Genomic DNA, 12,265 nt, shown 5'->3' on the forward strand with positions numbered 1-12,265 from the left:
ACGACAATATTTTCCACATTTGTGTCTTTGAAATTGTAAAATTTGTGCACGAAGATCACTATTTGTGGCTTTTGTGATGGAATTTCACAAGTGACATATTTTTCAATAAACTGTAAAACAGTGGCATCACTGTCTTGACCAAATTTAGGAGCATCTTTAATCCATAAAAGCATGTGGATATGTGGTGCTCCTCTGGCTTGGTATTCTTTTCTCCAAAAGAAGTGTTGCACTTCTCCAAGGGGAGGAACAGTTTTATTACAAATAAAATGTAGCATAGCCATGAAGCGATGGTGAAAATATCTTGAATCATTAACAGGATCCAAAGAACAAAGTTCTCCAGGTGTTAGAATATCTATGTTTGTTTTGTTTTTATTTGATATGTGTAGGAAATCATGTAAATCTTCCCATGCATATTCTGCACAACTTAATGTAACAAACCAAGTGGGTGGGCCAAGGTTTCTGATCATACAAAGTACATCTCCATGACGTCGAAACCAGTATTCTTTAGTACCACGCATATTTGCTAATAGATTTGTAATATTTGATTGTAAAACCTCATCCTTTTGTTGCACTTTCTCTAATAATTGTGTAGCTGTCATATTTTGAAAGTGTGATCCTGATTTTAATGTGTGCAACGCCGTAACAAAAAAGTTGCTAGTTCACTTTCAAAGAGTAGGTGGAATATGTATTTCACATTTTGTCTAAGTCTGGGATCTTCAGAATACATCCATAATGAGCGGTATTCTGAAGCTGATATTTGAATAGGTCTATCATCATACCTTCCTCCTTTGCCAGTAGGAAAGAGTAGAGGAAATGCACGTGCTTCTATACTTTTTCCCATATACTGATTGGCGATCCTTTTGTTTGACGCATTTGGTAAGTTTCCAGTACATCTTGTACGGTGTCATTACAGTGCAAAGGATGAATTGTATAATGGTCTAAAGTATTTGATATTGTAGCAGGATCTAGTAGCTCAAATGACCAGCTTCTTGTGTTTCTTGAATTATTTCAGTTGTATCTTTCAAGTTTTCTTCAATATTAATTTCTTTGTAATATTCATTATTCTCTTTAAGATATTGGAAGGCTTGTCTAACTTTATATAAATCTACCAGCTGTTGCCATATTTTTTTGTCTTTTGTAGGTACTCCATTTACTAATATAATTAAAGATTGCTGCATTGGACGTTGCACTCCTAGAGTATGCACATTTTCTTTTAGATTTAATGGTAAATAAACTACTTTTCCACGAATGCCTTTTACCAATTCAGAGGGAGGTAATTTTGCTGTTTTTGGTTGAAGGCGTATTATTGCTTGAAATGGGTGTACTGTTTGAATTATGATGCTCTCATATAAATTAAGTTGTTGTAGAGGTTTTGGTACTGGGTATAATTCCAAATTATTTGTGACAGAACGTGAAGGAGTTTTGTTGTTAAGTTTTGTAGTGCAAAGTATTAAGGGCTCAGTTATTTCATATTTGTTTTCTGCTAGAAGGTAGAGAGCTAATTCAAACCATTTAGAATCTTCATTGTCTTCTATTTTGTATGATAGGTCCACAATTTTTGTGTTACTTTTATAAAAAAATTCTACGGCAACATACACATACATGGTTTGGTACTTCAGCTGATGTACTTTTAAATTTTAGTATTTCGTTTTTGTATGTGTTTAGCAAAAGGTTGCCATGTGTACAATTGTTGCTTAATTGGTTTAAAGCTATTTCATTCTGTAAATGGCTTTCACTTCCAAAATATTTTTTCTGGATATAGTGAATTTCTTCAAGTAGGTCTTTTGCTGTACCATGTAAAAGGATGTTATTTAACTTAACTTTGCTAGTGCTAAAGCAGGACTTTTAGCATAGTACAGTTTATAGACTAGATTTCTTATAGTTGAATGATGTGTTGATATCCTTTTGATATCATGGAAAGTGGTTTTACAAGTAGGTCCTGTAATGCAGGCCAATGAATGTCCTTGTAGTCCTGTGTACTTGCGCACTGGACAGGTATCTATATTTTGCAGTAATTTGTTTTTGATTTTGTCTTTGCTTTTTACATATTTATTGAGGAATTGGTGTAAAGATTTGAAACATTGTTTGGGAATGTTACACATTGACGTGCATGGCCATTTGTACACTAGACGTTCTGATTCAGTTGAATGGAGGGGTAATTCTAAGTTTTCAGGGCATATTTTTGTAAGGAGTACTTCTTGTTCCATTATGGTATTATTCACTTTTTCATAACCTCGACCACTGCTATTTATGGCAATTGTATTTGTTTGCTTTTGTTTGTACGCTTCTTCATTAAAATATGGTTCTGTGCTCGTAGTGTGATTCCATTCACCTCCGCAGATACTTAAGAAGTTCTTTCTGTTGACATTTCGCTTATTGAGAAGTCTTTTTTGTAATTTAGTTATTAGTTTTGTTAGTGGTTTCATTTTGTTTAACACTAAAATAAATAACTTTCTTTTGAGAAGAATTGCACTGTCCATCAATGCTTCTAAGATTAATTTCCTACGATAGGTTTTAAGCTTTGAACCTGATTTCTCTCCTGTTTTTATAAGATTTTGAAGGACTTTGTGACGGTATATTTTGGCTAAAATACTTTTCTTGGAATGCTTACTTTGCACTATATTAAAATTTGAAGAAGTAGTTTTATCTGTACTGATAGCTGATTTTCTGTTAATTGTTTTTTGGTTTGTTTTACATTTTGATAGAGGAAACGAAGTTGTTGTACTTGAAACTTCTTGTGTTTCACTAAATGATTGTATTAGCTGCTTTGTTTCAACTTTTTTTACAAATTCTGCTAGAGATGGATGCTTATGTTGGACACCTTTATTTCCATTTGCTCTAATTTTGCGTTGCTTTCTACGGAGTTGTCTTTTGGTAGGCATTCTTTAGGGTCTGTTGGGGTGTTCTGGAATGTATCTGTGCTGTGTGCATGAGTGTTTGAGTAAGATGATAAAGATGTATGTAATGGTGTGTGATTGTGCATTGTGAACTAAAACTAGTAGGGATAGGTATTCTTGAATTTATGTGTTACTAAACTGGGGTTCAGATGACAAAAAAAAAGTAAGCTAGTGGTGTGGAAAAGTACAAATAGTAAATCTAATGTATACAATTAAAACAGTTGTTTGTTCTATAATATGAACATTTTAGTGGTTCAGTTGGCTAATTTGTGTGTCCAAAAATAGAAATTTGTGGGCCATTCTGGTTGTAAATCGCTGTTTAAGACATGGACATTTTTGGACAAAATGGTACAAAATTTCTATTTTAAGAAACCAAAATAGCTCGTATTAATGTTATAGTATATTTGATTAATAATATAAATATTATGGTGATATTTTACTTACTTTTTTTTAAAAATTAACAGGTAACTTCTTAGTTTTTCTTTCTTCTTCGAATTCGGCTGCTTCTTTTCAGGAAACTGGTCTTCACTGCATTTGTAAAAGCTTCAAATTAGTAACTTTGTTTGTATATAGCACTGTTTTTAATTTAGATATTGATTTTTTTAATTGAAATCCTCAGTGCCTTCTGTAAAACCATTAAACTAATTTATTTACATACGATACATTGCATCAGTTCAGTACATATGATATGTTCTTAATGAACAAATTGTATTGAATGACTAACTGTAGCAAAAATAAAATATCTTTACTATGTCTTGTGAAATTTATAATATATTAGTGAATACCACTATTTCTGTAAGTAAACTGTTCTAGGTAATAGCGCCTCAATGTCATGTCTAATTTAAAGTAATTAAGTAAATAAATAAATAAAAACAAAAAATATGAAATTGTATAAGTATTTTTATAAAGGTTTAAACATAGATTGTGTTTGCATGCAATTTTTTTTGAATATATGTAGTCTATATATTTCATTTAAAAAATGTTAGTTTAACATGATTTGAGTGTGTGTGTGTATAAAGAATGTAAAAAGTATAAAGGTGTATAAGTGATAGTTGATTTTAGGAAATTGAAAAAAGTACAGTAAATTCATTTTACAGATTTTACAAGGTAAAAGTCTGTTTGAAAATGTGTTCATCTACCATAGCTCTCAACTCACACGCTTTTGGCGGGTGTCACATGCCTTGTAAAGGGCAGACTCACCCGCGAAGCCTCCTGCACGCCCATTCATTCCAATGGGCATCTCACCCGCCAAAAACAAAATCGGGTGATTTCACCCGCCTGTAAAACAAAAATGGTTGAGAGCTATGTCATCTACTATACAGAAAATATGCATACCTGAAGTTTGTGTTCATGCATATGGATATGCATGGAGCTGCAAGTAGAAATCTTGAAGACTTGTACAGTATTTCTGGTAGATGCTGCTTGCCAATGATATGACACTTGTACTCAGAGATTCAGAGTACATTTGCAGTGCTGATCTATGATGATGCAGTTAGATGTAGAGGTCTTGAATGTGATTGGTGCATGGTCATGTGATTTTTGAGGTACATCCAATGAGGGAATGGCAGAGAGAGTGTAGTGGAAATGATAGAAGGGCTGTTCATGTTACGATATGTCCGCGGACATGGCGGTAGTTCCCGGACATCGGGAGTTACATCCGGGGATTTTTTGGGTTCAGAAGTCATGCAAATGAGAATAAGCACTGAAAGGGATTGGTCAGGAAAGTTTGGTGGGTGTGTTGTGCCAGGAGAGATTTTCTCAGATACTCTTTTTGCTGAGAGAACAAAAGATAGCTATGGCTGTGTGTTTCAGAAAACAGATTGTTTGGATTTTAGGAGATTTGTGGATACATTGGTTGAAGGTGCATGCAGAAAGCTGTGGAGTAGCTGTAGATCTTGGATTCCCACATGTGGAAGTACACTGGCATGGAGTACGTGGAATGAAGTTTGGTTGGACTTGCTACCTTTCTGTGCTACTTTGGAGACAGAGCAACATCCAGACATAATTGTAATTAATTGTGGAGGGAACAGTTTAGGACATGTGACTCGAATTTTTTTGCAATTTCAATTTGCTATGAAAGAAGGACTGAGGAAGGTTATGGACATGTTTCCTAATTCTCAAGTGATATTTTCACGGATTGCGCAGAGACAAATGTGGCTTCGTTCTTCTTCATTTGGTCCACAAATGGAAAAAGCAAGGCGCAATGTTAATAAGGCTGTTTGTGGCTTTCTAAGAGATTTTGGCATGTCTTCTTTTCACAATGAAAATATTATGTTTTGTAGTACATACATTTTTCGCAGAGATGGAGTCCATCTTACTTATGCTCGCAATCAGATTTTTCTGAGAAATGTACAAAATGCATTGCGACCTTTTTTGGAATTACAACGATTTTGAAGTAGATGTTAGGCATTTACAATTTTTGACTTACAAACACCACCCAAAGGCTCTTTTCAGAGCCACCACTTCTTTCCAGAGAAAAGTACAATGTTTGTGATGGAGTAGCAACCCAATTTTTTTAATGTTCGCGAACTGTCCGCGGACTTCTAAAAAATACAAAGAGCCCTGCTTCATTTATTTTCAGTTCTATTTTTTAACTGGGAAAGGCGGCTCTGAAAAGAGCCTTATTTTTTTTTGATTTTTGTAATTTTGTATTTTTTTTGGTTTTTCAGACAGGACACACTAGGAGAGGAGGGTAAAGGAGGGTAAAGGGGGGGACACCAACCACAGGGATAAGAAAGGGTGAGCTGAGAGAGGAAGATGTAGAGTGGGTTTTATTTGGGTAGTGAGCAGGTCTTCTCGTGCTCTGAGACGATAGTCTCAAAAGCACTCCGAAGTCGCTCCCCCCTGCAGAGTACTGTGTCACAGTACATACATACAACTGTGACCCTCGAAAGGTAAGGGTCATCAGCATTCTGTATGGCCTGTGAGGCAGCTTGAGAAAGACGCTGTCCCACAGAGGTGGTCCTTGTGGTGACAGGATCAGAAACAGAGGATGAAGTAGAGGAAATCAACCTGCTACGTTCTTCGTAAGGTACAACCCTGCGAATAGCCCCAGAGTGAAATGACCTCAGGTGTCGCTTCATAGTAGTGGTCCCAAATCTGTAGTTACCGTGCTTACCGCGACTGAGTATCACTCATTGCAGGTAACATGGTTTGCACGAGCCTTAGGACCATTCCCATGAATGGTAAATAACCGTCACACCCAAGACTCACGCCTAGTGCGGGTAGTAGGGATTTCCTCTACCTCATTCTCATCATCCTCTTCTTCCTCCTCCGCATCCTCAGTCCTGTTCCCCTCTTCAGGCCCTTGGGGAGGTGGTGGTGGTGGTGGTGGTGGAGGGGGTGGTGGTGGTGCTGACGCAGGTGCAGCACCAAGTGGCAGTTCAGCAGCACCAAGTGGCAGTTCAGCAGCACCAAGTGGCAGTTCAGCAGCCAGGGATGCCATGTCGATGATGGTGTAGTCAAAAATCACTGTGTTCTGAAGAATAGCCAGAAACACAATGGGAATAAGCTCTTGGGCGTGGTCTTTTATAGGGGTGCTTGTGCGCGGTCCGCGGACATGCGCACTGTGCGCGGACAGATCGAACACAAAAAAAGGATCGGAAAGTTTCAAAAGGTATATAGAAACTCAAGATTGCTATGTGGGACTTGTGGCATGGTGAGATTTTATTGAAAAATATTATGGATTAACTGAAAAAGTACTTTTAAATTGTTCAGGGACACGAACAGTGTCCGCATTTCAGGACACACGATGAGCGTGGGCGCGGTCATATTATCTGTTTATCTGTTTGCGAACTAGTCTGCGAAGGAAGCGCCTGTCCGCAGGACACCAAGTGCACGGAGATTGGTTAGCGCATGCGCATTGATGTCCTACGCACACTGTTCGGGTTCTGAAGTAATTAAAAGTGCGTCACACGTGAAACGAACATTTCAGGACACCGCCGCGTGTGTTCTTAGAACAGTTTAAACTTGGTAGCGAACAGTAAGGACAGATATAGTGTTCTTCAGGGCACGTGTAATTTAGTTTATGTACGAACATTTCAGGACACCAATTGTGTTCTTAGAACACTTTCAATTGGGTAGCGAACACTACGAACAGTTGTACTGTTGTTCAGGACACATCATTTTCGTTTATTTACGAACATTTCAGGACATCAATTGTGTTCTTAGGACAGTTTTAAGTTGATAGCGAACATTACGGACATATAAAGTGTTCTTTAGAACACTTTAATTTTTGTTTCTTTACGAACATTTCAGGACACTACGAGTGTTCTTAGAACATTTTGAACTTGCATGAGAACATTACGGACGGATGTAGTGTCCTCAGGACAGTTACATTTTCGTTTCTTTACGAACATTTCCGAACAACCGCGGTGTCCGTGGACACCTAAATTGGTTTTATCACAAGGAACTGAAAGTAATTACAACACAATATAAGAAAAGTAACTTTATTTCATATGTATATACAATTATGACTGGGAAGGTGGGGCAGAAACGGAAACAAAAACAGGAGAATTAGGGATTTCTAGATAACTGGGATCAGGTGAAGAAGGGAAGGAAATCTCATCGAAACGCTTTGATCCATAGACAGGGTTTGGGGTTAACTGCGTGGGATAGGGTGAGGGGGGACAAGTGCCGGTTGGACAATGGTGTGCTGTTGGGGGTTTCACATAATTTTCCACAAAGTTTTTCAAATCCATAAAATTTTGCATAAGGTCGTCCATTTTTTGATTAATCTGCTGTAGAGTGATATCCTCTGATTGTTGTTGTGAGATGCTTGGAATTTTTGTATGGTCTGTAATTAAACAAATGTATATGTTAAATGTATACAAAATAATATTTATTAATTGGTTTATATAGTAAAGTGTGTACCATTAGGTGGACTATTTTCTAACATTTCCTTTCGTGGGAAATGCTCCTCTAGCCAGTTGAGAGTACTACACATTTCTGTGAGAAAACAAAAAAGTAATGTTTTTTTTTCTAATATAGAAAGTTTATAAATATATGAGTAAAAAGAAGTGCACTTCCTATGTCTGGTGAGATATGTAATCAGTAGTGTATACGTCTGGTCTTGCTGTTGGTTGTGGAGCGTCTGTGAGGTAATTATGGTGGAAGCCACTTTATCTTCTTTTGGTATATTCCATTTTAAAACATATTGTATTTACATGAATGGTTAGTGTGTTACATATATGGGTAACATTTTTTAAGTATTACTACATATACTTTGTATGTGTGCTGCTTTGTGAATTTGTTAAATGTTCCTATGTTATGATATAACTATTACACATACCTCCCCAGAGTTTTTAGGTGGTGGTGGTACTGTTGTTCAAACATGTTTGCGGACAGTCAAATTCAGTAGAAAGGGTTCAGTATGTTCCATATTATATGTACATAAAGTCAAAGGTATTATTGTTAAGTTGTGCTACTAAAAGACTATGAAATTCAGTAAAAAAACTTTGTTAAGGGGACGTTATGGTTAAGTTGCGCTAATAAAAACCTATGAAATTCAGTTTAAAAAACATTGTTAAAGGGACGTTATGGTTAAGTTGCGCTACTAAAAACCTATGAAATTCAGTGAAAAAACTTTGTTAAAGGGACGTTATGGTTCAAAGAAAAACAGAAAAACCCCTGAAATTCGGCAGTTATGGTAAGATAAGCAACCATAACTCGCGCCGCCACCGTGCACTGCTAACACTAACACCCAGGACATCAAAGATGACATCACAAATGTCATTGATGACATCACTGATGACATCACATGGCTGGCTCTCCCTTTTTTTTCCTTTCCTGACATATCTAGGCCACATGATTTTCTTCAGTAACAGTCAGGAACTAAAAATTGTAAATTACTATATTCGTAGACTTATCTTTCAAGTATGTTCTTAGAATAATTCCCTTATGGTCCAGTCATATCATATGAAACATATACATAGGAGAAGTCACAACCTTGAAAGACAGCAATCCTTTTTGTGCATTAAAATTATCAGTAGATTTATCAGCACTTTCTGATACTTTTGATGTTTTTTTATTACTGTACTTTCCCTGTATATGCTCATATTTTTATATGTTGTACTCACACTATTTTCCTTAGGGTCCAGACACATCATGTGATATATATAGATAGGGTAAGTAACAGCTTTGAAACAGAGCAATCATTTCTCTCCATAAAGGTAATCAGTTAGGTTATGAACACTTTCTGCTACTATTGCTGTTTCTTTTTCCTACTTCAATTCCCTTGTATATATTCATATTTGTATGTGGTGTTGTCTCTTTGTGATTTGTGTATAATAATGCAATTATGTAGTAAGTGGGTTTTATTACCTACTTATCACAAGTTTCACTGTACGCAACACTCTAATATGAAAACAGTTATCATTTCAATATTCAACATGGCAAGCTTATGAATATTGCACCTCCATCATGTATGCTGCACACAATGCCTATGTTTCTACATGAGTACCTTAGTATACTGGATTGAAGTTAATAATAGAATGCTATTTATATCAATGCATTGCTTAATGCACTGATTTATTAACATTACACTAAGAATCCATTGTACAGACTTTTCATGAAAGGTAAATGCACATGTGATGTCATCAGTGATGTCATCAATGACATTTGTGATGTCATCTTTGATGTCCTGGGTGTTAGTGTTAGCAGTGCATGGTGGCGGCGCGAGTTATGGTTGCTTATCTTACCATAACTGCCGAATTTCTGGGGTTTTTTGGTTTTACTTTGAACCATAACGTCCCTTTAACAAAGTTTTTTTCACTGAATTTCATAGGTTTTTAGTAGCGCAACTTAACCATAACGTCCCTTTAACAAAGTTATTTTTGTAGTAGTCATCAGGTTAGCAAGGAAAACGCTCACGCCCAATCCCACAGTGGAGAAAGGGGGGGGGCGTAGCCTCCAGTGAGGCACTCCAAAGCCGGGCATATATCACCCTGGTGCAGCACCTTGTCAGGTCTTGAAGATTCCACCCTTCAAGATTCTGCAAAAATGGCAAAAAACAAGGAAAGGTGCGCAATCCCGTTCCCTCCATAACCTTCCAGGCCACTGGTATTCTCCTCCGACCGGTTTCTGTGCCAATACACGTCATCAGGGAGGCTGTCTTAACTTGCAGCTCACCGCAGGTGATGATAATCTGCTGCAAGGGCTTCTGGTGGATGTAGTCATCAAGTTAGCAAGGAAAACATTCACGTCCAATCCCACCGTGGAGAAGGGGGGGAGAGGGGAGTGTAGCCTCCAGTGAGGCACTCCAAAGCCGGGCATATATCACCCTGGTGCAGCACCTTGTCAGGTCTTGAAGATTCCACCCTTCAAGATCCTGCAACCGGTCGCAGGAGAATACCTGGAAGGTTATGCAGGGAACTGGAGTGCGCACCTTCCCTTGTTTTTTCTATCTATCTATATATATATATATACAAATCTATCTGACAAACTTGGCAGACCGCACTCCAACGGCAGGAAACACTAAAAATGACCAAAAATCATGGTATAATAACACAGCAGTATTTTATTGTTAAAGCAAAACATGCAGGGTATATTTCCGTATGGAGCAGGACGATTTTGTGCTGCCATCTCGGCGCAGTCGATTTGGCTCGGCCGATTGGCAGCAGAGCCTGTTTTGGTGTGGCCATTTTGATGCTCAGTTAGTTGTACCCAGTTCGTCGCCGGGGCAAAAAAGTGATGTTAATTACACTAAAACACTTTGTTTTTTTTAATTAAATGTTATGGTTTATTACAAAACGTTTTCATTATGTCATAACACTATAAAAAAACAGCAAGCATTTAAATCATACAATTTCAAGATCGTAAAAGTCTTTTTATCTCCAATGTTCACTTAGTGTATTTGCTATTACACCTTTAACACTTGTCGCGATTATGGCTCTCCAGAAAAGAACAATTCTAAATATCAGCACATTATCGTCTCCACAAAGAATTCGGGCCCATTGTTGGTCAGGATCCATTTGGATACTTGTTGGTTGCATCAAATCTCTAAAAATAAGTATTTTTTTCTTTCAATGCCGTACAGTCCATAATATGACTAATTATCTCGATTTGATATACCTGTAAGCAAAATCTGCAAAAGGACAACTCTTCTGGCAGTTGTTTTGTTTTAGTTAGTAATTCGCCAGTTGGAAGCACATTAAGGTGTAGTCTCTAAAACGTATCATTTACTTTATCTGGAAATGTTTGCAGATATTGAGGTAGTTGATTTTGCAAACGCATGTCTGTAACACAATTCAATGTTAGTAATCTGCTTTTTTACCTATAGTATAAATCGAATTGTTTCTTTGAAGTCTTTTTTTTTTTTTCTTTTTTTTTTTTTGCAACTTGTGGGCGATTTATGATCATGTCTGAAGATTTTTCTTCGTTATCCATTATTTGTATACATGCCTTCTTTCATGTGTTCAACCCAGTCTGGTTTGATGAAGGTTCCTGTTGACATAGGATAGCTATTGCTGGTATATCATACTGTTTCAGAGTCTTCCTAATAATGTTAGGAATTTCCAATTTCTTATAGACTCCAGAGACTGTAGTGCCAATTCAAATCGTATCCACGATACCGGCAATGCAGGTGCCAAGGACAGGATCTTTCGCCAAATTAGACGTTCTAAATGATTACATAGATCACATGCAACGTTCATCATGCTTCACAGCTATAAGTTAATATTGCTACTATTTTTAGCTTATAAAAGGCAATGATTAATTTCATGGAGTAGGAACCGTATTTGTTATGCAAGATCTTTCCCTGACGAGCTAGGGACGCAGATTTAGTCTTTAATTGTTGTACCCATTCGTTTTCAAACTCTGATTAAGTAAAACATCCAGATATTTAACTGTAGTTGTTGTTTCCAGTTTTTTCCCATGCAAAAAGTTAGAAAGGTCTTTTTTCTTCGTATTTGCTTGTTTGGGTAATGACCTCACTTGTTTTGAGATCGTTTTCCAGGGCATAGACTTCTAGTTTCATTCTTTTTTGTAAGCCAATCTGAGTTTTATCACACATTACTAAATCATCAGCGTACATTAAATACGGTATTGGAGTATTGTTCAACTTGGCTGGTTTCTCTGTCACGTTCGGTGAAGTCTGATGTGTACAAATTGAATAGGGTTGCTGCTAATGGGCATCCTTGTTTAAGTCCATTCCACGTTGGACTTTCCAATGACAGGGATCCGTCTTGAGCTAGCCTGATTCTTATCATCTCATCGGATTTGTGTAAAGAGCTTTGATTAGGTCAAGGATAGCCATTGGGCATTTCCAATCCTTCCATTTTGCCACAGTTTTATTCTATTGACCACATCAAATGTGAGTTTGAAGTCAATAAAGTAGCATGAGTTACAGTTCTTTGACTCCTTGATTCATG

Source organism: Ambystoma mexicanum, chromosome 3q, assembly GCF_040938575.1.
Source record: "Ambystoma mexicanum isolate Mex_15411 chromosome 3q, UKY_AmexF1_1, whole genome shotgun sequence".
Lineage (NCBI taxonomy): Eukaryota > Metazoa > Chordata > Amphibia > Caudata > Ambystomatidae > Ambystoma > Ambystoma mexicanum.